General features: G+C 41.4%; 1 long non-coding RNA gene across 1 annotated transcript; it reads right to left on the bottom strand.

Moving 5' to 3' along the window:
* Positions 1-642: 642 nt before the first annotated feature.
* LOC140687954 (uncharacterized) lies at positions 643-18,032 on the bottom strand. The gene is made up of 2 exons (XR_012062585.1): positions 17,989-18,032; positions 643-783 (listed from the first exon to the last, which is right to left on the bottom strand). It is a non-coding gene; the product is annotated as an uncharacterized lncRNA (long non-coding RNA).
* Between the last annotated feature and the right edge of the window lie 9,315 nt (positions 18,033-27,347).

Here is a 27,347-nt window from a genome sequence, read left to right on the forward strand (position 1 = left end):
GGCATCTGTAGGGGGACAATACATGCAGAAACGAGCTCTCCCAGGGCAAACACATCTGGGCATGGGTACAGAGAGTCTGCTGCCCTCGCTGACAAATGGATGAAGGTCAAGTGCGGGCTGGGGCCAGTGGGGTGGATAGTGTGATATTCCCCAGGGGCTATGGAAATTGGAAGAACCTACACTCTCTCCCAGCCTCCATCTCCAGGAAGCTGTCAGGCACTCATAGAAAAGATCAGAAGACCCCTAAGTAGTGTCTACTGCAGTGCAGACAAAGGGAAGAGAAACAGCAGCCATCGGGAGGGGCAAGAAACCCACCTGGATCTTTCTCCTTTATCTCTCACACTGAACAAAAGCTTTACTCTTTGGAGAGAAGGGCAGTAAGCACTTCTGGCCTTAGGATATTAATGAACAGTTACGTCGGCTGGAGAAAGGGAACAGAGAGGAACATTTCACTCCTGGGGAGAATCCTGACAGACACCACCTTAGTAAAACGGTGGAGGTGCGCATCACTAGTCAGACATGCCGCCATCAAGCACCCCCGATCTGATGCACTAAAAAGGGCACAGCACCTCCACGGCGCCCTTCTGCTAATGCGCCACCTCTGTGTAATCATGAGAAAACATCAGACAAATGCAGCCGAGGGGTGTTCTGTAAATTAACTAACCAGTAACCTTCAGGAGTGTCAAAGTCATGAAAGGAAAGGAGAGACTGAGTAACTGTCACAGATTGGAGGCGACCGTGAGACACGACAATTAAATGCAGTGTGGGGGCCTGGATAAGATCCTAGAATGGAAGAAAAAAAAAAAGGACATTAGTTGAAAAACTGTTGAATTCTGAATTAATTCTATATTTTAGTTAACAGTATTACATTAAGATTATTTTGTAGATTTCATAATTGTTTAAGATGTTAATATTCAGAGAAGTTGGGTGGAGGGTATATAAGAACTCTGTGTACTATGTTTTTATATACATATATATATTCAATTCTGCTGTAAATCTAACATATTATTTAATACTATTTAAAATTTAAAACATGACTATCCCAAAAGTAAATGCGAGTTGAATTTTATGTTACCAATGATTGTCAGTAGAATTTCAGAAACCTGTTATTTGATTCTGACTTTAGGGTGCTGACTGTAACCTGTTAGTTTTCTGTATCTCTACTCTGCTAACATGCTGACAATTATGTCATTATCTGTAAACAAACACATAATTTTACTAGTACTACATGTTTCCAAAAAATCCTGCATTGACATTCTTGAAATGAGTGACATCTTTTGCAAACTTGAGTTTCTTCCAACGTGCATGCTCTGTCAAACTTTGCACATATCGGATCACGCAGGTTAATGAGACTTTACCCAGTTGAACCCACTCTGCATTTTCACACCTCAGTACCTGTCTTCTCGTTCTTTCCTCAGCTGAAATGGGCTTGTGTGTGCTACCTGAGTGTGATGTAATATTCAAAATATTGCAAAGTTGGTGTATCGTAGGCATTTACCTGTCGGGATTGACAACTGGCCATAAACATACAGTTTGGCCAGATTATACATGCTGTTGACTTTCAGCTCTTCTTTTCCAATCGCACATTCCATTCCACTTTGCTATTCAGATAGTGTTTTTAAAATTATGGCTATCTTTGCCTGCCAGGTTGTAAAATCTTTAGGAGTGGCTTCCTCATCTTTGTGCACCCCCAATGCTTTAGCACAGTGCCCTTTACCCAACATTCCTGCTAAGGGTCCACAGAGGCTTAGTGATGGAGCTGAAATGTGAACCCTTGTTGATAACTTCTATGACTGCAAATTCCATATTCTTTGCAATGTTCTTCTAATAATATGTTGTGCCCATTAGGATGTGTTTGACTCTGAGAAACAGAATACTGGTCAACAACGGCTTTGACAATGTAGAAGTGTAATTATCTCCCATAACAGAATTCTAGAAATGGCTAATACCAGGTTTACTGCAGAGGTTCAACAGACCATCAAAAACTCAGGCTCCCTCTCTCTCTCCTCTGCCATCCTCGGTGTGTTGGCTCTCTGGCCGTAGGCTTACTGTCTGATGGTGTGGCACAATGACTGCATGTACTACGCTCACACATAACATCATCTCACGCAGAAAAGAAAAAAAGGAACAGAAAAGAATATCCCTGCATCCCAAAGACTTTCCTTGATGTCTCACGGTCCAGAAGAATCTCACACACTTAACCCTAGACCAATCACTGGCAAGAAGAAACGGAATGTCTATGATTAACGGAGACAAATCACAGTTACTTCCCAGAAGCTGGAGTTGGGAACGACATTCCCAGAGCATGTTGTCATCTGTGTCACACTGGAGCAAACTTGGGGTTCTGTCAGCAAGAAGGAAGGAGAGAAAGGAAGAAGAGAATGACTGTTGCCTACGTGCTAGCATTTGTCGTATGCTAACTTGAGTCATTCTTTATTTTTTATATGCATTTACACCACCCCTTTCATTATGTTATGATCCTGAGAGCAGGAATCAAGTCTCAGATTTCTCTTGCATTCTCCAGAGAGCCTGGTCCAGACATGAGCTCAATAAATATTTGTTGATTGGTTGAAGGAAAAAAAAAAACAACTGCTACAATCTAATGTCAAAGAGTTGAAGACCCTGTCATTCACAATTCCTCCATACTTCCATGCCAGCCTCAGATGGGTCCTCGTGGTGCAGTTGCACAAGATGCCAAGTTGGAAGAAGGCACCAGGAATTCTGTGTGGCGATCATCGGTTCGTTGACAGGGCACGCACACAAGCCAAATTACACACCAGGCAGGCACCGGGACACCTGCTTTGACAAAGCACGTCCATTATGGGATTCGTGTAACTACCAACGCCAGCAGCAGAGTTCCCCACATCCATCTTGTGATTCTCACTTCTGTATCTTTGCTCATGCTGACCCCTTTTCCTGGGATGCCTTCTCCTTTCCCACCACTCTTTCACCTGGCTGGATCCTGCTCACCATTCAAAACCCTTCCAGGGAGACAAGATTTGGGGGTTCCTTTTCTGTGATCCTGGGTGGGTATCCTCACAATTGCACACAATAGTATTATATGTTATACATGCAGGGTAGGATTTGGTATTTATTGAGTGCTATTACCTTCTAGGCTGGAGATAAATGTTCTAGATATATTATTTCAATCAGAAAAACCCTCTGATACATGATAGGGCTGAGTTTCTAATCTGAAGGACAATCAGATAATGATAGAATTAAAGGCAAAGTTATAAACTGAAAAATGCTATCAAGGAAAGCATACAGGGCCATAAAAGTGTCTAAGAAGGCAAGTGGACTTAGTGTATCACAAGCAACATTTAAACTGAGAGTGACAGACTGAGTAGGCACTAACCAGGTTTGTCTAAAAGCCACTGAGGAGATGCTGAACAGTTTTAAGATGTCTTACAGAGAGTCTATGTGTGGGGGGTTTGTAATTCTTTATAACTACCAGGCTGTTCCACTCCCTGAAGGCACCACCTCCTATGCTCACTTACTTCTCTTTGCCTGCCTAGGTTTCTGTCTGAAAGAAAATAACGATTTGAGCTGCAGTGTATCTTATAGAAGATGAGTCAGAAGGGATGTGGAGAGAAGAGTTGAGAGGCTGCTTCAGGGGTCCAAGAGAGATGGTGGTGGTTTAGTCTAGGGGCGTGGCCATGGAGACAGAGCAAAATAGATGGATTCGAACTGTATTCATTTTCTATCGCTGCTGTAACAAGTTAACACAAACCTTGAGGCTTAAAACAACACCCACTTAGTATCTCACAGTGGGTCAGAAGTCCTGGCACAGAGGAGCTCAACTGGGTTCTCTGCTCAGGGCCTCTCAAGGCTGCAGGCATGATTCAGCCAGCCTGGGTTTTATCTGGAGGCTCTGAGGAAGATTCTGCCTCCAAACTCATCTCAGGTTGTTGGCAGAGTCTAGTTCCATGAGGTTGTAGGACTGTGGTCCCCATTTCCTTGACACAGGACCTCTCTCATCTTCAAGCCACTGACGGTACATCAGATACTCCTCACACTTGCAATCTCTAACTTCGCCTCCTGCTGTGTCTATCTGATTCCTTCTTCTACTTCCTTTTCTGCTTTTCAGGGCTCATGTGATTACACTGGGCCCACTTAGAAAGCACAAGATAATCTTTCTATCTTGAGGCCAGTTGATTAATATCTGAAATGCCCTTCTTGCCACACCATATAACCATGGGCGTGACAGAGGGCAAAGGCCATGAGGACCAAACTTCTGCCTAGCACACAAACTTAAGTAAGAAGATAAAATCAACAGTTCTAAAAACAGACGTGGATTGAAGGGACAATCACTATATCCTTCTTCCTTGAAAACCGATGCAAGTGGAGAGAAGTTAGCCCAGTATCAGGTAACAGGCTACTGCTCTTTGTCAGCTTATATGATCAGATGTCTTGAAGGTCTGGTACACATCACGGGCAGGAAGAACTAGGTCAGAGGCAAGGTGGCCTGAGCCCTGGTCTCAGCTCTGTGTCTTTGAGCAAGTCAGTCCACCGTTGGGGGCCCCAGTTTCCTAATTTGTTAAAGGATGGAACTGAACCAGAGAGTTCCTTCCAACTGCAAATTTCTAACTCTGAGTTAATCTTATTCATTTCTCTTTTCTTCCTGCTACTTGATCGGAAGCAGGCCAGGTGTGAGGAGGAGGGAAGGTGGAACTGCCTGCAAATGCTGAATTCATCATGTCTTCTCACCGAGTGTAATACCAACAGATGTTTCTGAGTCATAATAAAAGGTTAAATATTTTAATAAAAAAGACACATGTTGAAGGCGATTTGGGTTTCTATTAAACTCCCCCATACCCACAATTTTTCCTCACATGCAAATGAACTGGAAGTTTATTAATGAGATGAGAGGCTGGAGCCTAATTAGCAACAGAACCGGGGAAGCTTCTACGAGCTGATTCAGCAAACTAACTGGATAATTACTGTAGCTGGACTTTGGCAGCTTCTGGAAACGCTTATTAATGGAGCTCTCAGAAACTGCTTTGATTATGGCCTCTGAACCTAAGGGCTTAATCCAGGCCATAGGCGTTTTATGGTTATTCTGTGCAGGGAATCAGTCTCTTCCATCATTGTTAGTGGGCAGGCAGAATACAAACCATCTCTTGCCAGGTCAAAGACTTATCAACCTGGAGACCCGAGGGAACTTCTATGTCTACTGCTGACCCAGTGTTTTTTCAGCCCAGTCTTTATTTGTTCCTCGACTTAGAGAGACACACCTGCTGATATTTTTCACATTCATTGCCTATTTGAGACTAGGAGACCTAGTATTTTAGATATTAATTTTTAATTAAAAAACATTTATGGTATTGAGCATGGCAGACACGGTTCTAAGTGATTCATACTCAGGAAACCTCATTTAATTCTCATAGCAATCCTATGAGGTATATGTGATTAGTATTTATAGATGAGGAAACTGAGGCACAAAGTAATTGACCTAAAGTCACAGTCAGTAAACAGCAGAGCCAGTATACAAACCCAAGAAGTTTGACTCCTGAATCCAGACTCTTAAGCCACATCCCTGTGATGCTTTTGTGGCTTGACATGGTCATAAGTTCAGAGGAAAAACTGAACAAGACAAAGCACTAGGTTTTGAAACTAAGGCTGGCTCTCTGAAGTCCTGCTTGTCAGAAGAGAACATTCATCCTATTTTGTTAGAAGTGGTTAATGCCATTTGACTTTTCCCAGCTCTCATTTGTTTTGTTGTTGAACAATCATTTCTTTTCTGTGTTTCCTACTTCAAACTTGTACAGTCAAATTGTTTTCCAATTGCAATTATTTTGCCTGGCTTTTTGAAGTTCTTCATTAACTGGTTCCAACTTGCTGATACAGACTGAGTTTGTATTACGTAAGCTGTTCCTTTGAGCCATTGCTCCAAGGAGTAGGAGGAGGCCAAGATTCTAATCCTATTCAAGACATTGGTCCTGGGTTGCTTCTGTCAACTTTTACTTCCCACTGAAACCTTTGTCCTGGTCTCTCAGCTTTCCATGCACTTAACTTACTAACCTCCTACTCTGCGCTCGGTACCACTGAGCTGAAGGCTGGGGTACAGAGAAAAATGAGACCTAGTTTTCACTCTTGGGAGACTTATAGTCTAATGAAGAAAACAGACCCCTCCCTGTCTTTAAAAAGAATCAGTATAATGTGATGTGTGGTGATAGACGTAAATCTGGAGTTGTTTGAAAGACTACAGGAGAAAATAGATTTTGGAGAAAAAAGATGCCTGTGAGGTGTCTCGAAAGATAGGTAAGAGTTAGGCAGATAAAGAGAAGTAAGTGAACATAAGATGTGGTGACGTCAGAACATAGAACAGCCTGGTGTGTGTCTGAGGAATTAGCAGCAGTGAAGGGTGAGAAGTGTAAGGTGGGGAGCATTGTGTAAACTGAGTCCGGAGGGATAGGAGGCCCACAGGGAAGACCCTGTGTGTCCTGACAAGGTGCTTGAGTGTATTTTGTAGACCATGCAGTAGGGTGAATGGCTTGATGGGTCAAGACTGAGACAGGAGGACTGGTTGAGCTGTTTTTGCAGGGACACCGCCTGCAGACGCCATCTGGCTCACAGCCCTGATGCCTTCGGATTACAATGTTCCATGAAAGAGCTGTGAACTCACCAAAAACAAAAACTGATGAGACCACCCAAGGACAAAGTTTTGGAGGAATGTTTTCTGACTAAAAGTCACAGGGGCTAGATTGATAAATTTCACTTCCATTTCTAAAGAAATTTTAAACAGATTTCCTTCAAGATGAGATAGGAAGATGCTTCGTATTTCTGAGCCAGAGGCCGCTCTTGATCCCCACAGTCCTCTTTATGGTTTTATTTTTCTTCTCTTTAGAGCCATCCCTCTTAGAAGAGTTGAATAAATGTGCTGTGTCTTCTTCCTCAGCTCTCCATTCTCCAAACCATTATAACATGTGTTTTGCCCACATTCTCTGCCTAAACTGTTCTTGTCAAGATTGCTGGTGATGACCCCAGTTACTAAGTCTAGTGGAATCTCCTTTGTTCTCACCTTAAATGCTCAGGAACATTTGAGCCATTCAACAACACCCTCCTTCTTGAAGCATGTTAGTCTGGTGAATGTCATGACATCTTTCTCTCTTGGGTTGTCTCCTACTTTACTGGCTGCTCTTTCTCAGTCTCCTTTTATGACTTCCTCCTTCATTCAGAAAATTTAGGATTCCACAGGGCTCGGTCCCAGGCTCTCTTCTCGTCATTCTCTTTCTAGACAATCCCACACTTTCACATGGTTGCAATAACACGATTTTATGATTGTGGTTTGCAAATGTATCTCTTTAGCCCAGATAACTCCTCTGAGCTCCAGACTCTCCAACTCTCTATTTAGCATCTCCACTTGAAGATCTCTCACATAACTTAAATATTAAATATTCAAAATGTAACTTGATTTATGCTTTCTATTCCCAAGCATATACTTCCTGAATACTTGAGCGGAAACACCCCTGGTGTACTTAGCTGTATACTAAGGTTTGAGGTTAGAGGAAGAACTCCTCAAAAGGATTAGAGGAAATGATCCCTGGTGCTCACACAGGGCTGGGAATTATGTCTGTTCCCAGCAGCCAGGGTGGAAAAACCTCACAATTCACAGGGTATTGGGTAGATTACTCAAAGGATTTTGCCTCAGTAGTGGAGAAAATTAACATTATGCAAAAAAGCTTAGGCTGTTGTTCTGACTAATTAAATTACAGACATAGGGAACCAGACTAAAAGCAAATTTTTCCCAAGCAACTGAAACAGAATCTTAAAACAATGCTCAAGGGTGCCTAAAGGAATTTGAAAATATCTAGTATCCAACAAGAAAAAATTCATGTCTGACAGTCAAGCAAAACTTACAAGACATGCAAAGAAATGGGAAACAACTACCACAATAAGGAGAAAAATCAACTAGTAGAAACTGACTCAGAATAACACCGATGACAGCATGAGTAGACAAGGATATTAAAAAAAGTAATTATAACTGTATTCCATATATTCGAGAACCTAGAGAAAAAACTAAACACGTTGAGTAGAGACACAGAATTTACATACCTCAGATATATACATGCCAAGCCCAACTTCTAGACATGAAAACAACTTTGACGTGTAAAATACACTAGGTAGGATTTATGGTAGATTAGATGACACAGGAATAGAAACTATGCAAAATAAAACATTGATGGAAAAAAATCTTTTTTTCAAGAAGAAGAGTGTCATGTGACAACTTCAAGCAACCTAATAAGCAGGCAGTTGGAGAAAGAGAAAGCAACGGTCAGGAAAAAAGAAGTTTAAAGACAATAGCTAAACATTTCCCAAATTTGATGAAAGCCGTAAGCCCACAGATCTATAGAATGGGATGCTACACAGAAAGAAACAGTCATGAACTATTGACACATGCGATAATATAGATGAATCTCAAGACAACCCTGCTGAGTGAAAGAAGCCAGACCCTCTAGCCCCCATCCTTCAAAAAAAGAGAGAGATAAAAAAACATAATGTATAATTACATTTATATGAATTTCTAGAAAATGCAAATTAATCAATAACGACAGAAAAGATCAGTAGTTGTCCGGGGAGTCAGGGGTGGGTGTGGCGGGGTGGGAACAAGGGATTGCTGAGGGGCATAAGGAAACTTTGGGGGTGATGGGTACGTTCATTATGGTGATTGTACTGGTGTTTCACATGTGTCTATAAATTTCAAAACTTAGCAATTGCCATTTGAAATAGTGCAGTTTATTGTATATTGACTAGGATTCCATAAAGCTGTTTTGAAAAACGAATTGATCACCCTTGGAGAAATCTTGCGAGCCACTCACTATTTTGAAAACTAGTAAATAAAGGGGAAAGAAATAAAGGGAATAAAATCAGCACTTTGCCCTTCCTTTCCTATAGGAACTGTAACACTGGGTATCCAAATATAGATGAAGAGGAATTTCTCTTGTAGATCTATTCCAACTGAAACAAAGTGACAGAGGAATAATAGAATTTGAATTTACCATTTTCTAATCCCTAATTTAGGTGAATGGATCTGGGCATAGATAATCAATGGTTGCTAAGATTACCAAAAAGTGAGAGTCAGGCATTATGTCCTGCCTGATGTTAGAACACAATATCACCACTGAAGTAGTCTTGCCAAGAAAATTGAACCTACATAAGCAACAAGTGAACGGAGGACAGGAGAACATGTTCAAGGACACCATGGTGGTGCAATAGGCAAAATCCAGTCTCTGGGAAGCCCTGCAGGATGAGCCACCCAGATTCTTCATCAAATAAATTACAAGGAAAAAAAATAAATCAAGCGAATTCATAAATTAAAAGAAACCTGAGGCATTTCAACTAATTGCAATGTATACACCTTATTTGGATCTTGATTTAAACAAAATGTAAAAAATTGATACAATTGATATAAAATTGAAAGTTGGAATGCTAGTTTTTAGGGGGTATTAAGCAATTATCATAAATATTTTAGCTATGAAAATATTACATTGTGTTCATTTAACTTCACATATCTTATTCTAAGAATTCTATACACAAATATTTATGGATGAAATAATATGATGTCTGGAACTTGCTTCAAAAGAATATAATACTGGGGCAGTGAGCACGTGTATAGCAGGTAAAATAAGATTTGCTATGAGCTGATCGATGTTCAAGTTGGATGCTGCATACAATAGAGTTTATTACATTATTCTGTGCATAGAATTGAAAGTTTTCATAATAATTATTTTTAAGAACTTTATCTTGTTTGAAACCTGAATTTTATTATTTTTTATTTCACAAAGCCAAAGGGAATTATTTTATTTTTTTAATTGAAGTACAGTCAGTTACAATGTGTCAATTTCTGGTGTACAGCACAATGTCCCAGTCATGCATATACATACATATATTGGTTTTCATATTCTTTTTCATTAAAGGCTATTACAAGATATTGAATATAGTTCCCTGTGCTATACACAAGAAAAAATTTTAATCTGTTTTTATATATAGTAGCTAACAGTTGCAAATCTCAAAACTCCCAAATTTATCCCTTCCCAACCCCTTTCCCCAGGTAACCATAAGATTGTTTACTATGTCTGTGAGTCTGTTTCTGTTTTGTAGATGAGTTCATTAGTGTCCTCTTTTTTCCCTTTTTTTTTAGATTCCACATATGAGTGACATCACACGGTATTTTTCTCTCACCTTCTGGCTTACTTCACTTAGAATGATGATCTCTAGGTCCATCCATGTGGCTGCAAAAGGCATTATTTTATTCTTTTTTATGGCTAAGAAGGAGCTACTTTAAATAATATGGAATGCCATAACATAGAGAAAACTGAAGTTTAAATAAAATTTTGTTTTTAATTAGATACACAACTAGTTTCAACGATAGTAATGGCATCTGGATACAAGAGAGAAACCTGCTTGTTTACACCCTAGGATAGAAATTACGGAATTTGTTTATACCCAAACTGAACAAATCTGACACGGCGAGAAACCACAGACTTCCCTACCAGCGTCATTGGCAGAAGCCCCTGCCTCAGCGGGGTGTGCACATCCAGATTCTTGGATGTTCATCAAGACCAGATTGAGTCTTTAGGGCTTCACCCATCACCAAGCAGAAGGATGTTTCATTGCTTTTCCTCATCACATATGTCACTGAAGATTAGGATTTCCTAGTTAAAATCTCACCCTTAGGTAGTTGTCGGGAGCACACCTCATTTACTTAAGGCCAATGAGTGGATCGGCCTCAGAATTGTAACAAGTTTCCTTTCCCAACAAAGGAATGCCAGTCCTCCGTGTCTTGTTGGTTCTCGGCATGCAATATAGCTTTAGAAGCCTGTACATCTCCTCAGCATGTTTCTGCCTTGTCAGTAAACCTCTTGACTAGCTTTGAGTTCAAAATCTCTGCTGAGATGGCATCGTGCAATACAGCCCAGTCAGCGATGGCTCCGTACAAGGAGCTGTTCTTGGAATCCCATAGGAGAGTAAAGCCCACAGAAAGAGAAGTTTAAATTTCGCTTTGTCTTTCTCAATGTAATTCTGCTTCAGTCAGGATATGACAATGATATTCAATCCTGGATTTGAATTAGAATGCAAATATACTCATGCAAAAGGACCCCACCTCTAGAATCTCTTACTGTTATTAAATAACTTCAGGCATCAGTATTTTTTTTAATAGCTCTCCAGGTGATTCCAATGCCCAGTAAAGGCTGAGTATCCCTGATTAGAAGGGCTTAACTAACATCGATGACAATGTGAAACGCTCTCTGTGAACAGAGTTCTTGATTGCTTATCACATACCTACTCAAGAAGGTTCATGCAGGGCAAGGGAAGTGCTTTAAAAATATCAAATATTGTACCCAAGCTAAACTTGATCACTGTTTTCCACTTTTATGTCCCCTGATTACTTCGACAGGCAGAAAGCTCCATGGCCCAGCTCTTCCTTTCATTTTTGTCTCTTGCTGCCCAGCTCTAGAATTCACAGATGGTGATGACAAGTGTAGACAGAGCACAGAAATGGGAGTCAAGGGAGACAGGTTCCAGTCCTAGCTTGGCCATTAGCTTGTTAACCTATCTGAACCAGAACACAACTTTAGCCACCCTCTCTCTGCTGTGAGCATGGCCACATCACCCTGCAACCAGTGGTGGTGATGTTCATCTCAAGGAATGATTGATTTCTATCGGAACCTATTTTCTTTGTTTTGGTGTGTTCCTGCCTCCAGTTTCATCCCATTGTCTTAAACTTCATCTCAGTTTTTTTTTTTTTTTTGCATGGCCCCTTTGGACTGCTATTTAATTTAGTTCCATTCTCATCCAGCATTTGCTCCATCATTCTAGCTCCAAATCCAAACTTCATTGTCTGCTCTGTGAAAATGGAGGCAGGCCCTTGATATACTTCTCCTTTGTCAGCTGACACAGGTAAAGCTTTGTTAGTAGAGATTGCCAGAAGGACATTGGTAGAGGATGGAGTTTTCCTTCCTAGTTCTTTGTGCTTTCTTGGCGATGTCTTGCAGCAAATGCAGCTTTCTCGGTGCCTGATTTCTGTGGTGCAAGTGTCTTCTCCAGTGTCAGTTTCCTGCAGAATGCACAGTTTTGCCAGCACCCAGCTTCTGCAGTGTGCATGGCTTCCCCAGGAACCAGAACCCACAGCCCAGGCAGCTTTTCCAGTGCCTGACTCCTGCAAGGTAGACAGATTCCTCAGAGCCTGGCTTCTGCAGCCAAAGGTTTCTCCAGTATCCAGCCTCTGCAGCATGCCCAGCTGCAGCTTACCCCAGCACCCCTCAAGCATCTTTGCAAAGGGGCACACTGCAACACATCTCCCTGTCATAAGCTTCCCTGGCTGATCCTTTGTGAGATTTTTTCAGCAAGCCCTGAGATGCAGGACTTCCCTGTTATCAGCTTCCTCCAGCATCCTAGAGGACAGAGTCGTAGCAAAGTCTACCTGCTTGACACTTTAGTGAATTCTTCATTATCCAGTACCCTCTCTGGATCTCAGCTCTGGGAGAGAGAAGAAAGAGGATCTTGCTAGAGCACTCTGTATCAGCCTAGTGGTAGTGGCTGTTCCTTCTATCTGCTCTCCTATGTTGTCTAGAGAGCTCTTCACTTCTTACTCACAAATCCGTTATAGTTAATAATTCCTCATATCAAATTTTCCTGGTTTAAGCTATTGTGTGGTTTCTATCTCCTGGCTGAATCTTGACTAATAACACGTACTCAGATTACATTAGGTGAGCTCTAGACTGAAGAGACTGGCGAATATAATCTCTTGTATTTCTCTTCTATTTCCTAGACTTTGCAAAAAATTCTATTCCATAACTCGTGTTACTTCTTTTTTTTAATTAAAGCATAGTCAGTTACAATGTGTCAATTTCTGGTGTACAGTATAACGTTCCAGTCATGCATATACATATATATATTTGTTTTCATATTCTTTGCATTAAGGGTTATTACAAGATACTGAATATAGTTCCCTGTTCTGTGTTCCTTCTTATGATCATAAAAAGTATAATGAGTTCATCATGAATTAATACCCGAGGACAAGACAGCAGTGAGGGCCCTGATATATGATATGTATTCATATTAACAAATGTCCAGACCCAGACGAAGCGAGAGTCCTTCAGGAATCCACACCTCCTGCCTGAAGACCTTCCTTCTTCAGGAACATATTCTCCTACCTTGCCTTCTGGAATATTGTTAGAAAAGAGAGTCTATCAACAAGGAGTGTTTTCTTTTCTGGAATGTTCCTCAATATGGTTTCAGGGGAAAGGGGTGGGTTAGTTCAGAGATGAGACTGTTAATCACGAGAAAACAAAATGTTCTTAGGACCTGAGAAAAATCCAATAGAAAACTGTTTCCATTAGTGGTTGCTAGAGAAACAGCACGAGAATGAGGAAAGTTTGGATAATGAATGTCGAAATGTTAATTGTACTACCAAGCTGGTAGTCACTTTAATTTCCTGCCAATGGGATATTGTTGAGAAATCTGACTTAAAATGAAAGGCAGCCCCTTTCCAATGAGTCACTGCTAATTGGTGCCTTTGAAAAGACTGAAGGGGACTTACTGGTTTGAGGTTTCTTCCTTAATTTGCATTTTTAATTAGATGGGATCTCAAAGGGTTTCGGAGCCTCTCCTATTTTTGTGTGTGCCTTTTGTATTGCCTTTTTTGATTATTGCTCTGCAATTAGAATTTATAACAGATGAGTTGCTGGCATATAAATGTCAACTCTGAGGTAAAATATTGTGGCTGAAGAACAGAGGAAGGTTTTGACCATTACTTTTTTTTTTTATTGAAGTATAGTCGGTTTACAATTAATTTGGGGTGTACAGCATAATGATTTAGTTATATTAGTTTATATTCATATATATAATTTTTCGTTGCCTGTGCTATACGGTAGGACCTTATTGTTTACGTGTGTTATATAGTATCTAGTTAGTATCTACAAATCCCAACCTCCCAATTTATCCTTCTACCTCCTCCCTTCCCTCCCTGATAACCAGAGACCACTAGTCTTTAAATGAAAGCACTTTTCCAAAGGTTAGCACACTCCTTTGATGAGAGAGAACCAGTTGGGCTGGGAGAAGGGCTGTTTGGATTTAACTCTGGTGGAAGTTCTTCCTATAAACCGTTTTCTCCATGTATATTTTCTGTATATTTCCATGTATATAGTTTCTGAAACACAGTGTGCAACTCCCACTTCCTAGAACAATTCCTTCTTATTCAAGAGCCCATGTAGAACCGTCAAGCAGACGAAGTCAGCAATCCAGAAGAAGGGAGTTAGACTCAGTAATTCTTCAGGGTCTTTTGACCAAATGCTGGGCATCTGGTCCAAGCTGGTTTCATTAATTGATGGTAGGAAAATAACCATGGGGCCAATATTTAACCAGCCCCAAGCCAGTGGACTATAATTGATCATGGCCAAATCGTTCTATCCAAATTCCCAACATCACTCGTTCATTCACATTGACCAGCCCGTGTTTTATGTGTGGGGCCAGGAGGTGGTGATGAAGAGGCCGGGTTGCCCCTGCCTCCCCAGTCCAGTGAGGGCACAGCTGGACCTATAAGAATAGAGCCAACGTGTTTGGGGCACAGGCAAAGCAGGGTGCACGTCAGCGTTCCAGGCACAGCTCATCTAAGCTATTTTTAAAGGCTTCTAAAGAAGAGGAATCTGTAAACTCCGATGACAACCTGTCCAGCACACTGCCAGGGACCACTTCCTCATTTCTAGCTTAAACCCCTCATTCTGTGGTTAAACCATTGCTCCCTGGCTCTGCTCTCAGCTGAGAGAGAAACCAGCTGTCCCCATCCCGCTTAGGTGAGCCTTTCATAGAATTCAAGACGGCGTCTGCCTTCTGTCTCCTTGTGACAGGAAAGAAACCGGGGCTGCCAACAAAGATAACAATAATAATTTTCGCTTGGAGATGGAATTATTATTGCTATGGTTACTGGCAAAATTTTTTTCCAAAGGGAAAAAGGCATTTATTCCACTTTCTGCCTCTGAGAAGAACAAAGTGCTAATAAACTCTCCCCCGTTTGTCTGCTTTGTTGGTGGCTCAGAAACCTTCAGTGGGAACTGGTCATAATACGTCCTGCTGCCATTTGGACTACGGTGGAGAAGTTGATGAAAATCAGTCCTTCTCTCAGTTTCTGAGCCTCGCAAGTTCAATGCTTAAATCAAATAGAATCTCCCGGTCTATTACATGAGCGAGATTTCAAAGAGGGGGCTTTGAAGGAAGAAACAAGTAGAGTGTGATTTAGAAGTTATAATTGTTATTAAGAGAAAAAGGGATCTAATAACTTTCTTTTTAATTGTGAAGAAAACCCTGGAGAAGTCACAGACAGGTCAAGACAGGTGTAAGTGTGATGAATTGCCTAGGTCTTGTGACTTGAAGGACGCCAGTCATAACTAACTGCCTTTCCCAAAGTATGTCCCCTAGTGGCCAGCCAAGGGCCTGTCATTGTCCCAGTATTTTTTTTTTTCATTTCTATAGTTTGATAGAAAAGTTCAAAATTAAAGGAAAATTATCTTCTGGGACAAATAAAGCATCTAGTCATTATTAGTTCTTAACTCCTGTGCTCAGATTTATTTGTTAGTTTTGTTCCAGCCAAGAGCAGGGCTCTGAGAGATTGGATGCAGGACAGATGCATCCTGTCCAGGCTGAAGGGTGGGGTAGGAGAGACGTCTGGGAGAATGCCATTGGGATACTGGCCTCAGGATGGAAAGTTTGGTGAAGAGTGAACAGGGAGGGCCACTGGAAAAAAAAATTACCAGTTTCCCAATATACCTTAGCATGGGTCTTTATAGATGTAAACCACACATGACCCAATACTTATTTTTTGATAAATCAAATTAAATTCAGTAAGTAGAATGTCACTTGCATATTTTTTGCAATTAATAAAATATACTCTCATGCATTATTTGTTCATTTGTGTGCTTTAAAACTGATTTATGATGGCTTAAACAATTAAAAGTTAATATAGAATTCATTAGTAGAGAATTAGAAAGTCTGGTTGTGGAGAAGGAGTTGTGGTTATGGAGTCTTTACCATATTAAATATATGGGGTTTTTTGCTTTTATGTTATCATTTTTTTTAAAATCTTCCTTAAAGTTTTCCATGCAAATAGAAAAATGTACATACGACAGAGCTAGATGAAGTTTTATAAATTGAATACATCATGTGACCAGCATCCCAGTCGACAAACAGAACATTCCTAGAACCTCAGAAAATCCGGTTCTGTTTCCTTCCAGTTACTATCTCGCCCCAAGTATAACCACTCCCCTGGCTTCCGGCAGCAGAAGTGATGTGTCCTTTGTACTAAATAAGCGCCATCACACTGAATATCTTCTTCTTCTTTTCTTTTTTTGGTTTGGCCTTTTTGCTCTCAATATTACATTTATGAATTCATCAATCTATTTATACACACTTATAAATTATTTATCCTCATTGCTGGTTAACATTTCATCATGTTGGTAAACAACAACATATTTATCATTCTATTGAGTGTGTGGCCCAGAGAAGCAGAGGAGAGTGGCCCAGCAGAAAGACAGAGGAAAGAAAGAGATGCACAGAAAAGGACAGGAACAAGACAGAGAGCAAGCCAAGTGGCTTTCCAGTCCCTGGGTTCAGCATTTTCCAGGGGCTCTAAGGGTCCTGGGTTCTGCAAGACACATCTATACCTCATAATGAATTCGCCTTTCCTGCCTAAGCAAGCTCTAGTTGGCTTTTGCCACTTGTCACCTAAGGAACATTAACAAATCCACAGTGGCAGACACCTGAATCCATCTGTTAGGAGAAGGCATTGGGGGCATATTCCCATCACAGATCTAATGTATCCATTAGAGTTAGGTACTGCAGCGTAGAATAGGCAAGCAAAATAACCTTAGCTAAAATAAGACAGAACTTTATCTCTTGGATAAAACAAGTTTAGAGGTAGGCAGTTCAGGGCTGATATGACAGCTCCTCAGTTGTCAAGAAACTAGAATACTTCATCTTTCTTCTTGCCACACTAGGCTCAAAAGTTCTCTTTTAAGATTGCTTCATGGTTCAATTTGGCTGCTGAAGCTCCAGCCTTCATGCTCAAGTTTCAGGTTTAAAGAAGGAGGAAATACAGAAAGGTAGAAAGGAGCTCCTAGGCTCTCTCTCATTTATGGTCCTTTCACAGAAGTCCCTCACTGGCCAGAGTTTAGTCAACTGGCCACTCCTAGCTGGTAGAAAGTACTGAAAATGTCTGGCACATGGCTAGCTCCAAAGATCTAGAGGTTCCCCTAGAAAGAAAAATGAGAAAATGGAGGATAGATAGGGAACCAATAGTTTCTGGAAGTTGCAGAGTGCATTTATGTACATCCACCACAAGAGTACATCTAAAAGCACACGAATCTGCTCCAGTTAACGGAACTGAGTTCTATCAGAATTTTCCACGGCAAATGATGTTAAGGAGAGACAGAGATGAAGAGACCACTGGATTATGGCCACCCTCCCTCAGGAAGGGGATGAGGGAAGGCACAGAAATGAGGTGATAAAAATTTGCTCCCTTTGTTCACAAACCAGCAGTTGTTTTAAGGGGCTTAAATTTCCCATCAGCATCATAAATTTCCTTTGAGATATTTACACAGAACCAATATCTCTCCTGCTTCCTCCTGTGGAGATGATGTGTATTGTTTCTCCCCAGGAAGCGTGCAAAATGGGTTAGTTGGCAAACAGCTAAAGTCAGTTCTCTGGAGGCTCTTTGAGTCTTAGACAGATGCAGTGTCTCCACGAGACAATCTGTAGAGAAAAATGCATCCTTTCCCAATTGAGCAAGAAGTCGAAAGATCCGGAAGGGTCTCCAGAGCCCACGTGTGTGCTAACCAGCAGCACAAAGGTGAAAAGAGCAAAGGGAATTTGGAAGAAGATTAGCAACGAGTTGCGAAAGAGGGTCACACTCTTAAAAGTGAGCGCCGTATTTTTTTTAATGTCAGATCCTTGCCTGCAAACTGCGGGTAATAAAAAAAGAAGATACCAGCTCACCTTGGGACGTGCAGATACTTCGGAATTTATGAGAAAGGACATCTGTGGAGCATGAAAAAAAATACATTAAAGGCAGGCAACAAGATTTGCTTTAGGAAGTTCCCTGGACTGGGAATTGCGATTTACCTGGCTCACAGCGGGGGCTTTCCACACTTTTCTTTCAGCCTCTTGGAACTCCCTCACCCCAACTCCACCACTGCTGTTTGTTCACTTTACAAAAGGGTTTAGGTTTAGGGAACTAGAGAAAGGAACTGCATTGTGTGTGTGTGTGTGTGTGTGTGTGTGTGTGTGTGTGTGTGTGTGTGTGTGTGTCTGTGTGTGTGAATACATATTAGGAACTGTTTTTCAGTTCATCCACGATGCCCTTCAGACACTAGGAGGTTTCCCAGGGTGGCGCTGTGTCACCTATTAGGGACATGTGGCTGTCCTGTGGCACTGCTCTTATTATGGGATGTAAGTCAGGATGTGGTTTCCCTTTTATCACAACTCTTGTGGTTTTATTCTTTTCCAGAGGCCTATGGTGTTGGAACCTCATTTGTTAAATATGCATAATCTTAATTATATTTCAAGAAAATCTTAGGACTTCTCAGACGCCAACACGAATTTTGGGAAAGAACAGAATTGCAATTTTATCTTCCAGCAAAAAGTCAAAACTCAATATAGTGGCTGAAAGCATGGGCTCTGGGGTCAGAACCCGTGGATTTGAATCCTAACTCAACTGCTATGGCCTTTGGACAAGATATGTGGTTTCTCTGTCACACAGAGTCATGTTAATACAAGGATTCAGAGCAAAATTCTTTTATAAATATATAATCTCAGCATTTTGTTACTTTTTATTGCCCAGCTGTATTCTATTACGTGGCTATCCCACAGTTTGGTTACCTATTCACCCACTGAAGGATATTTGGGTTCTATTCCAGTTTTTGATGGTTCTCAATAAAGCCACTTTAAACATTCACATAAAGGTTTTTGTGTATAAATTATATGTTGTAAATTTTGTGTATATACATTTTCATTTTGTTTGGGTAAATGCTTAGGAATAGGGTTAATAGGTTGTGTGATAAATACATGTTACATTTTATAAGAAATTGCCAAATGGTTTTCCCAAGTAGCTGCACCATTTTGAATTCCCACCAGCAATGAATGAAAGTTCCAGTTACTTCACATCCTTATCAGCACTTGATTTTGTCAGTTTTGCTTTTGTCTTTTGTTTTCTATTGAAGTCTAGTTGATTTACAATGTTGTGTTAGTTTCTGGTGTACATCACAGTGATTCAGTCATACATATATACACACATTCTTTTTCATATTCTTTTTCATTATGGGTTACTACTAGATACTGAATATAGTTCCCTGTGTTATAACATAGGATCTTTTTCAGAGCAAAACTCTTAAAACAATACCCAACCTCTGTAAATATTAGCTGTTATTGTTAACTATCAGGACATCATTTACTATTCAACAAGACTTCTCAATATTCTCTGATTTCCAGAAAGCTAATACTGAACAGATTGCAGAGACCTCTTTTCCAAACTCATTTGAACAGGGATACACATTTAACCCACACACGTTCCTTAATTACTGCTAAGAATTCTTGGGTAAAACTTCCTGTTTTTAATAAGTTCCCACACTATTAGACATCCCCTTCTATTATTTGAGAAGTGTAAAGCTACGTCTTTATCTAAAAGGCTGTAATAGTCTTATGGTCTGAATGTTTGTGTCTCCCCAAAATTCATATGTTGAAGCCTAATTCCCAGGGTGTATTATGAGGTGGAGCCTTTGGGAGGTGATTAGGTCATGCGGGTGGAGCCCTCCTGAACGGGATTAGTGCCCTTGCATGAGAGGCATCAGATACCTCCCTTGCCCCTTCTGCCATGTGAGGTTGCAGTGAGAAGACAGCCCACCCCCGCACTAGCAAACAGGCTCTCACCAGACACTGAATCTGTTGGCATCTTGATCTTAAATTTCCCAACCTCCAGAACTGTAAGAAATAAATATTTTCTCTTTAAGCCACCCAGTCTGTGGCATTATCATTAGACCAACCCAAACAGACTAAGGCAGTTACCTTTACGTGCCAGTCTGATTCCCTCAGCCTTGTACATCTCTGGGAGCCTTGGCTGCGGCAGTAGCCACACTGACTTCGTGCCCTATGAGCTGAAGCACCCTTCTCATGCTTCTTCGTGCCCACCCTGCTCTATACTGCTCCATTTCACCTGCCTACGGACTTCTCTGTTGCTGCTGAAGCAAAAGCCACCAAGAAGAACAGAGGAGTTAGCTCCCCAACAAGATAAACCTTCGACTAATGGGAGAAGGGAGCCAGCAGAGGGACCCCTCTCCCTTCTTCCGCCTGGACAGAGAGTCCCGAGAAGCAACTGTTCACATGGTGCCTCTGGAGATGGTCCTGAGAGATCCAGCAGTCACATGCACCTGACACGAAGAGCAGGGCAGCTTGGAAACACATCCTCAGGTTGGCTCTCCCTTCTTCTCTGCCTCTCTCTTCCCACTTCCTCTCAAGTCGGCTTCCTGGGATTGCATTCCTAATAAAGCAATAGCACTCAGGCTTTTGCCTTGGGCTCTGCTTTCTGGAGAACTGTGGGTACAACAAAACCTAAAGTTTAATTTAAGTTTATATATGATTGGCTTGTTTTAAAATGATACTCATTTGTTTTGCACATATGCATATTAGAAGCTCCTATTTTGGGGTGATTCATTGATTCTTTGAATCTCGGTACCAATAGATTTCTTCCTTGAAAATTTAATTCTTCAGTAATTATTTTAAAATAATTTTTCTCTGTAGAATGTGAAGAAATCTTGATTAGATGTGGAGCCATACCTTCCTAAGGTAACACAGGCTGAGGATCCCAGAATGGTCATCTCTGGTCTTGGTTAAGAGCTATTATCCACAACCCCATCTAAGATTCCTAACACACCTTCAAGGTTACTGGTCTTCACACCTTCAAGGTTACTTGTCTTGGAGACCTCGTCACTCTCCTCTGTCAACCATTTAACTGTTTCAGATCTACTTGTGCAAATGGTGTTAGGTATTCCTATCCCCTTTACTCCCCTTATCTCAATAGGGTAACCTTAATCTCTCTACGATGGCATTATTCTGCCCCTCCCCCAACCCTTGCAGCCAATTCCAGGACCTCCCCCATCTATTGCCACATAATGCTTTTATTTACACACTGTTATTTATACATACTGAGTGTGACATGTAACGTGATGTGATATGAATTTGACTCAGGTGTGTTGGGGCTCCCTAAATAAGCCTTAGCTCAATTTGATTCATGAGGAAGCTATTTATTATTGAATTATGTTTGTGATTGTGTGGCTAAATGACAAAATAATACCCACTAAAAGACTCAGCCTGTTTTTTTTTTTTTTTAAATTGAAGTATAGTCAGTTACAATGTGTCAATTTCTGGTGCACAGCATAATGTTTCAGTCACACATATACATACATATATGCATTTTCATATTCTTTTTCATTATAAGTTACTATGAGATATTAAATATGGTTCCCTGTGCTATATAGAAAAAATTTGTTTTTTTTAAATCTATCTTATATACAGTAGTTACTTGCAAATCTTGAGCTCTCAGTTTAGCCCTTCCCACTTTCTTTCCCCGCAGTGATCATAAGTTTGCTTCTGTTTTGTAGATAAGTTCATTAGTATCTTTTTTCTTTTTCTTTTTCTTGTTCCACATATGAGTGGTATCATACGGTATTTTTCTTTCTCTTTCTGGCTTACTTCACTTAGAATGATGATCTCCAAGTCCATCCATGTTGCTGCAAATGCTTTCATTTCATTTCATCAAAATGCTGCAAATTATTTCATTCCTTTTGTGGCTGAGTAGTATTCCATTGTATAAATATACCACAGGTTCTTTATCCAGTCATCTCCTGATGGACATTTAGGCTGTTTCCATGTCTTGGCTACTGTAAATAGTGCAGCTATGAACATTGGGGTGCAGGTATCTTTTCAAATTAGAGTTCCCTCCAGATACATGCCCAGGAGTGGGATTGCTGGATCATATGGTAAGTCTATTTTTAGTTTTTTGAGGAATCTCCATATTGTTTTCCATAATGGCTGCACCAAACTACATTCCCACCCACAGTGTAGAATGGTTCCCTTTTCTCCACACCCTCTCCAGCATTTATCATTTGTGGAATTTTTAATTATGGCCATTCTGACTGGTGTGAGGTGATACCTCATTGCAGTTTTGATTTGCATTTCTCTGATAATTTGTGATATGGAGCATTTTTTCATGTGCCTATTGGCCATTTGTATGTGTTCATCGTAGAACTGCTTCTTTAGGTCTTCTACACATTTTTGGATTGATTTGTTTGTTTGTTTGTTATTAAGTTATATGAGCTATTTTTATATTCTGGAAATTTTCGTCTGTTTTAATAGCTCTTTCTCCTCTTCCTCCTCTGCTCACTTAAACTCTTTCCTCAATTTTCCCTCTTATTGAGTGGTTAATTCTTGAGAAAGAGCCTTATTTCTACTCTGTCTGGATTTATTCTGCCTTCCTTTTGATGATGGGAACAAATTTGTAATGGTGGAGAATAGTTTGAAGTATTAATCTGCCACCTTCCTTGGTAAGTTGTCCTACCACCTCCTCCCTCCAGACTCAACCAGCAGTGAGCTGTTCCTTACTCGCCACCCAGGATGTAGAAATGCAAGGAAAAAGGGAAAAAATTTAAAAATTCAAAGTTTGGCTTTTGTCCTTACAAACAGACATCGGACCAAATGTTTATGTCCTCAAAATTCAAAATGTTGAAATCCTAATTCCCAAACGTGATGGTACCCGGAGGTGATTTTTAGGATGTACTTAGATTATGAGAGCAGAACCCTCATAAATGGGATTAACTCCCAATAAAAGAGATCCCAGAGAGCTCCCGCATCCCTTCTGCCAGGTAAGGTCACAGTGAAAGGTGCCACCTGTGAACCAGGAAGTGGGCTGTCACCAGACACTCAGTCTCCCAGCACTTGGATCTTAGAATTCCCAGCCTCCCGACTGGGATAAATTTCTGTTGTTTAAAGCCACCCAGTCCATGATAGTTTGTTAAGCTGCCTGAATGAACTAAGACATTTCAAATGAAGTGTGACTTCCATGGACAAATGATCAAAATCAAATACCACCACGGATGCCGGACGAGGTTACGGATGTGGTGGACTAGCTGTGTGACCTGAAAAATCTTAGCCGCTGTGTGTGCTAACTGGGCTTATCCCCCAGGAGCATGCTTCAGAGGCTCCTGATGGGCTGAAGAGCTGCTTTGTGCCCAGGGAGTCATTCTCACTGAATACCAAGACTTCATTAGATCGACCTTGGAAGATGGAGGTCGAGCCCTCTTTTCTTAGTTCCCTGGAGTCCCCTCGACCATCTATTATGACACCCATACCTTCCGTTTACAACTAAGATTATTGCAGAAATCGGTGGAGAAGTCACTGGAAGTCACTGGCCTCAAGGATTTAGAAGCTCACGTTTAGCTGCTCACCTTACCTTTCTTTTGCTAGAAGACTTCGCACTGTCCCCTCCATGATGACTTTCTTCGGCTTATTCTTCTGTAAAAGGAGAGAATGATATTTGCATGCTATTTATAGAAAGGTGGAAATGCCTTAGATGAACATATGGGCTCTTATGGACTTTGAGTTCTTTGGAAAAGTTGCTGAACAAGGACAATATCCTTTTTTTTTTTAAAGCTGACCATTCAACGAAGAGTCAGTTATTTAACACCCGTGGTGTCCTTTCTTTCTATTTTTTTCCACAAGATGTCATGTCATGTTTTTGCAAGGCTTCCACTGAACAGGAGCGCTCATCAATTTCAACCTAAAGCTATTAAAATGTTACTTTGTTAGCAATAATTAAGGTGTGCAGCCAGGGCTCCCTATAGTTCACACTCGGCATCAGGGTCATATTTTGCTCCTGTTGCACCTCAGGTGTCTTAAAATTGTCAGGTAGCCGGGGAGGAGGGAAAAGCTGGAGGCTGGGCAGGAAAGAAGGAAGAGACAAAGATGCTTGCCTTACCCATAAAAATAGAAATGACAAATGAATCTTTTTCTAGGAGCCAATCCCCTCCTAAGAGTGTTTAAAAATATTTTCTCTTGGATTTAATCTGTTGAAATATTTCAAACAAAATTTTATCCAATTTAAAATATTTAAAAATTTAACTTGTAGAGACATCAGAGGCATTCACTAAAATTCTGCTTCAGCACGGGCTGATAAAAAAGTATCCGACAGGGTCTGAGTTCTACAGCATGGCACCAAGAAACGTCAGGTCCTCGGTGCCACGTTTTCTTCTTACTCTTGTTTTCCTTCTTAATCTTCTTTCCCTCCCCAGCATCTATCTTCAGCTGTACAAGAAAGCTCCATTTATTTGCTCTTTTTCTTCTGTGTCCTTGTCCAACCCCAGCTTCTGACCCTCCAGCAAAATCAGTCACTAGGAAATTAGTCAGAGAAGGTTTCCTATAGAAATATTTGATTGCACCAAAATTTTGAGGACATAGGATATTGAAGGGAAGACTTATGGGAGTTTGGAATTCAAGCAATGGGGAAATGTTAGAAGCAAAAAAGACTGGAACTTTGAAACCTGATGAACAGAGCTAGCTGTGGAGTAGAAAGCTGCTTAATGGGTGAAAATCTTTCCTTACATTTCTGTTACTCATTCTCCCTAAGTACATAAGGACTGTAGAGTATTTACCACGCTGTGCATTGGAGATGTTTTTTGATCATGAAAGAGACTCGGAAGCTTGCTCTTATGAACCTATGGCCTAGAAGTTTGATGCAATGAAAATAATTTCAAACTTGGAGCCAGGAAACCTAGGTCTTATTAACTGTGTGACTTTGATCTCAGCATCTAAAAGCCTCCTTTCCTCTATCTCTTAAATGGAGACACTTCCCACGCCAGAGTGCTGTTGTAAGAGTTAAACGAGATAACGTAGGTGCAAGAGCATTATAAACCATAAAATGCCGCGCCAGTATTATTTTTGTTAAGTTCTTTGGTGGAGTGAATTCTTGGCGCCAGTTCATCACCCTCCCTTGGATCCAGGACCCTGGTCATGTGTCTTGCTTTGGCAATAAAACGTGGGCGGACCAGTTCCTCCCCTAAACCTTAAGAGGTGCCGCATATTTCTGCTCTCCCTCTGGGGCCTGTGCCGTTGCCATGAGAAGACTGTGTGCCAGCTAGCTGACTGGTCCAAGAGAGTGAGAGATCCAACCTGCAGCTCAGGGCAGTGGTTCTCAAACTTCAGCCTCAGAAACACCTGAAAATCTCATTAAGACACAGATTGCTGGGACCCACCCCTAGAGATTCTGATTAAGTCTGGGGTAAGATCTGATAATTTGCACTTTTACTAAGTTCCCCGGTGATGCTGATGATGCTGGTTCAGTCATTTCCAGACCCTCCCTCCCCCGACCCTTCCTTCCTTCCTTCTTTCCTTCCTTCCTTCCTTCTAAATATTTCTAGAAACTCACTCAGTGTTCTTTGGAAGCAAGTTTGAAGTTGAATTCTAAATTTGGCCACACCAGTCGCTGATGGAATAAACTTGTTCCTACTGGTCTATTTTAGAACACAGTATGCCCTGTAGTACAAGGATGATGTACACAGTGGGAGGAAGGGAGGGAGGAGGGGAGGGATGGAGAGGGTGGGGGAAAGAGGGAGGAAAGAGACTTGCAGAACCCCATGGAGCCTGATGACTCTGATCAATGACCCACAGTTTTTATAAACCTCCCCAAGTGTCTCCTTGGAGTACAGGAGAGTCAGCTGGACTGTGTCTGCTACTCTAGGCTCCACTTCGCATGTGAGGAACTCTGCGTCCAGTGTGTACGTGTAGCAGACAGCATCCCCCTCTGGACTGTAAGCTCCCTGGAAGCAGAGATCTTTGCTTTGTTCACAGATGTAACTCAAAATCCCACAGTAGAGCCTGGCACACACGAGGTATTCAAGAAATATTTGTTGAGTTGAAAATGAATTCAGAAGATGGTCCTCTAGGACACTAGTCCCCCAGCTTCCAGGTCAGCTGGCTTTCTGAGTGAAGTTGCTATTCCTTCCCCCATCCCCGTCAAAAGGAGAAAATGAACTGAATTCCCCTGAGGCCAGGCCATGGACAATTTCTGGGAGCAGCAGGCTGCTGGACAGATGAACTGTCCCCCCATCCTCACTAAGCCTGCCCCCCAACAAGTATGGTCACACTTTTCTCAGCTTCCACTGCCTCCCCACCCCCCATGATAGCTGCAACACCCAATTATGGGAGCTACATACTCCACTTACTATATCCAGTTACTTCTTTTCCTCTGAAATCCTTCTTATTAACTCTCTCATTTTCCACTTGACTTTGTTTTTTTAAGTCTTTACGCCTCCATCATCCCTTATCATAAAAACATGGAAACTTGGCACTTCCAGAGTTTTTTGCTGTTTACAAGGTAGTTAGTTTGCTCTTTATAACAATATTGCAATGAAGACAGCATAGGAATTTTACATCTTTGGAAACTGAGGCACAGAGAAGGTGAATAATTTGCCGGATGTCACACAGGCAGCCGGCGATCGAGCTGAGACTTCAACTCACAGAGAGGAATATTTGTCCTACCGCTCCACCACGCCTGGAAAGTGCTTGGTTCCTTTCTGGGCCAGTGTCAAGGCGATAAATTCGACAAAGCCTACCTAGGTCTCTGGGACTGTGGTGCAGAATGTTAACTGCTACGCTACATCAGGGTGACAAGGCATTCTCACGCTTCTAGAAGATTCTACGGCTTGCAAAGCACCTTCAAGCACACGGCCCCATTTGATATGGAAGGACTGTCTCTGGTTAAAGCGATGACTTCCTTGGCAGATTCCCTCCACTTCTGTAAGGGACAAAGCACCCAGAATGTCACAGTGATAAATAATGCCACATCCATCCCGCCACTTTCCGAGTCCAGTGAGCTGCAGCCCGAAGAAAGCAAAGATGATTCTCTGGGTCCCCAACTGGAGTCTGGCAGTGAGATAATCGACAATAGAACAAGACTGAGGAGCAAGAGGCAGCCTGAATGGGAAGTCTCCACGCCACCGAGGCAAACGCTGACAGGAGTGTGCACAGTAAAATATTTTACTACGAAGCAGAATTACTCCAAAGACTGATGGACTGGCTCGCAAGGCCCACTCACATTTATGAAGGTCATAAGTTACAGACGCCCAGCTCACTCGCAGGAGCACAGCCATCACCTTTTATGGGTGAAACTTCCCGCCATATATTAAACTCTCCAGAAAACAGACAAGGGGTTTATGGCAAACGATAACTTTAATGCCGAGAAACCATTCGGTGATTTTGGGAGGATTATTAGTAACAAGGGCAAGATGCTGAGTTGTTTCCAGGCACCTGGC

This window comes from Vicugna pacos, chromosome 21, assembly GCF_048564905.1.
Source record: "Vicugna pacos chromosome 21, VicPac4, whole genome shotgun sequence".
Classification (NCBI taxonomy): domain Eukaryota; kingdom Metazoa; phylum Chordata; class Mammalia; order Artiodactyla; family Camelidae; genus Vicugna; species Vicugna pacos.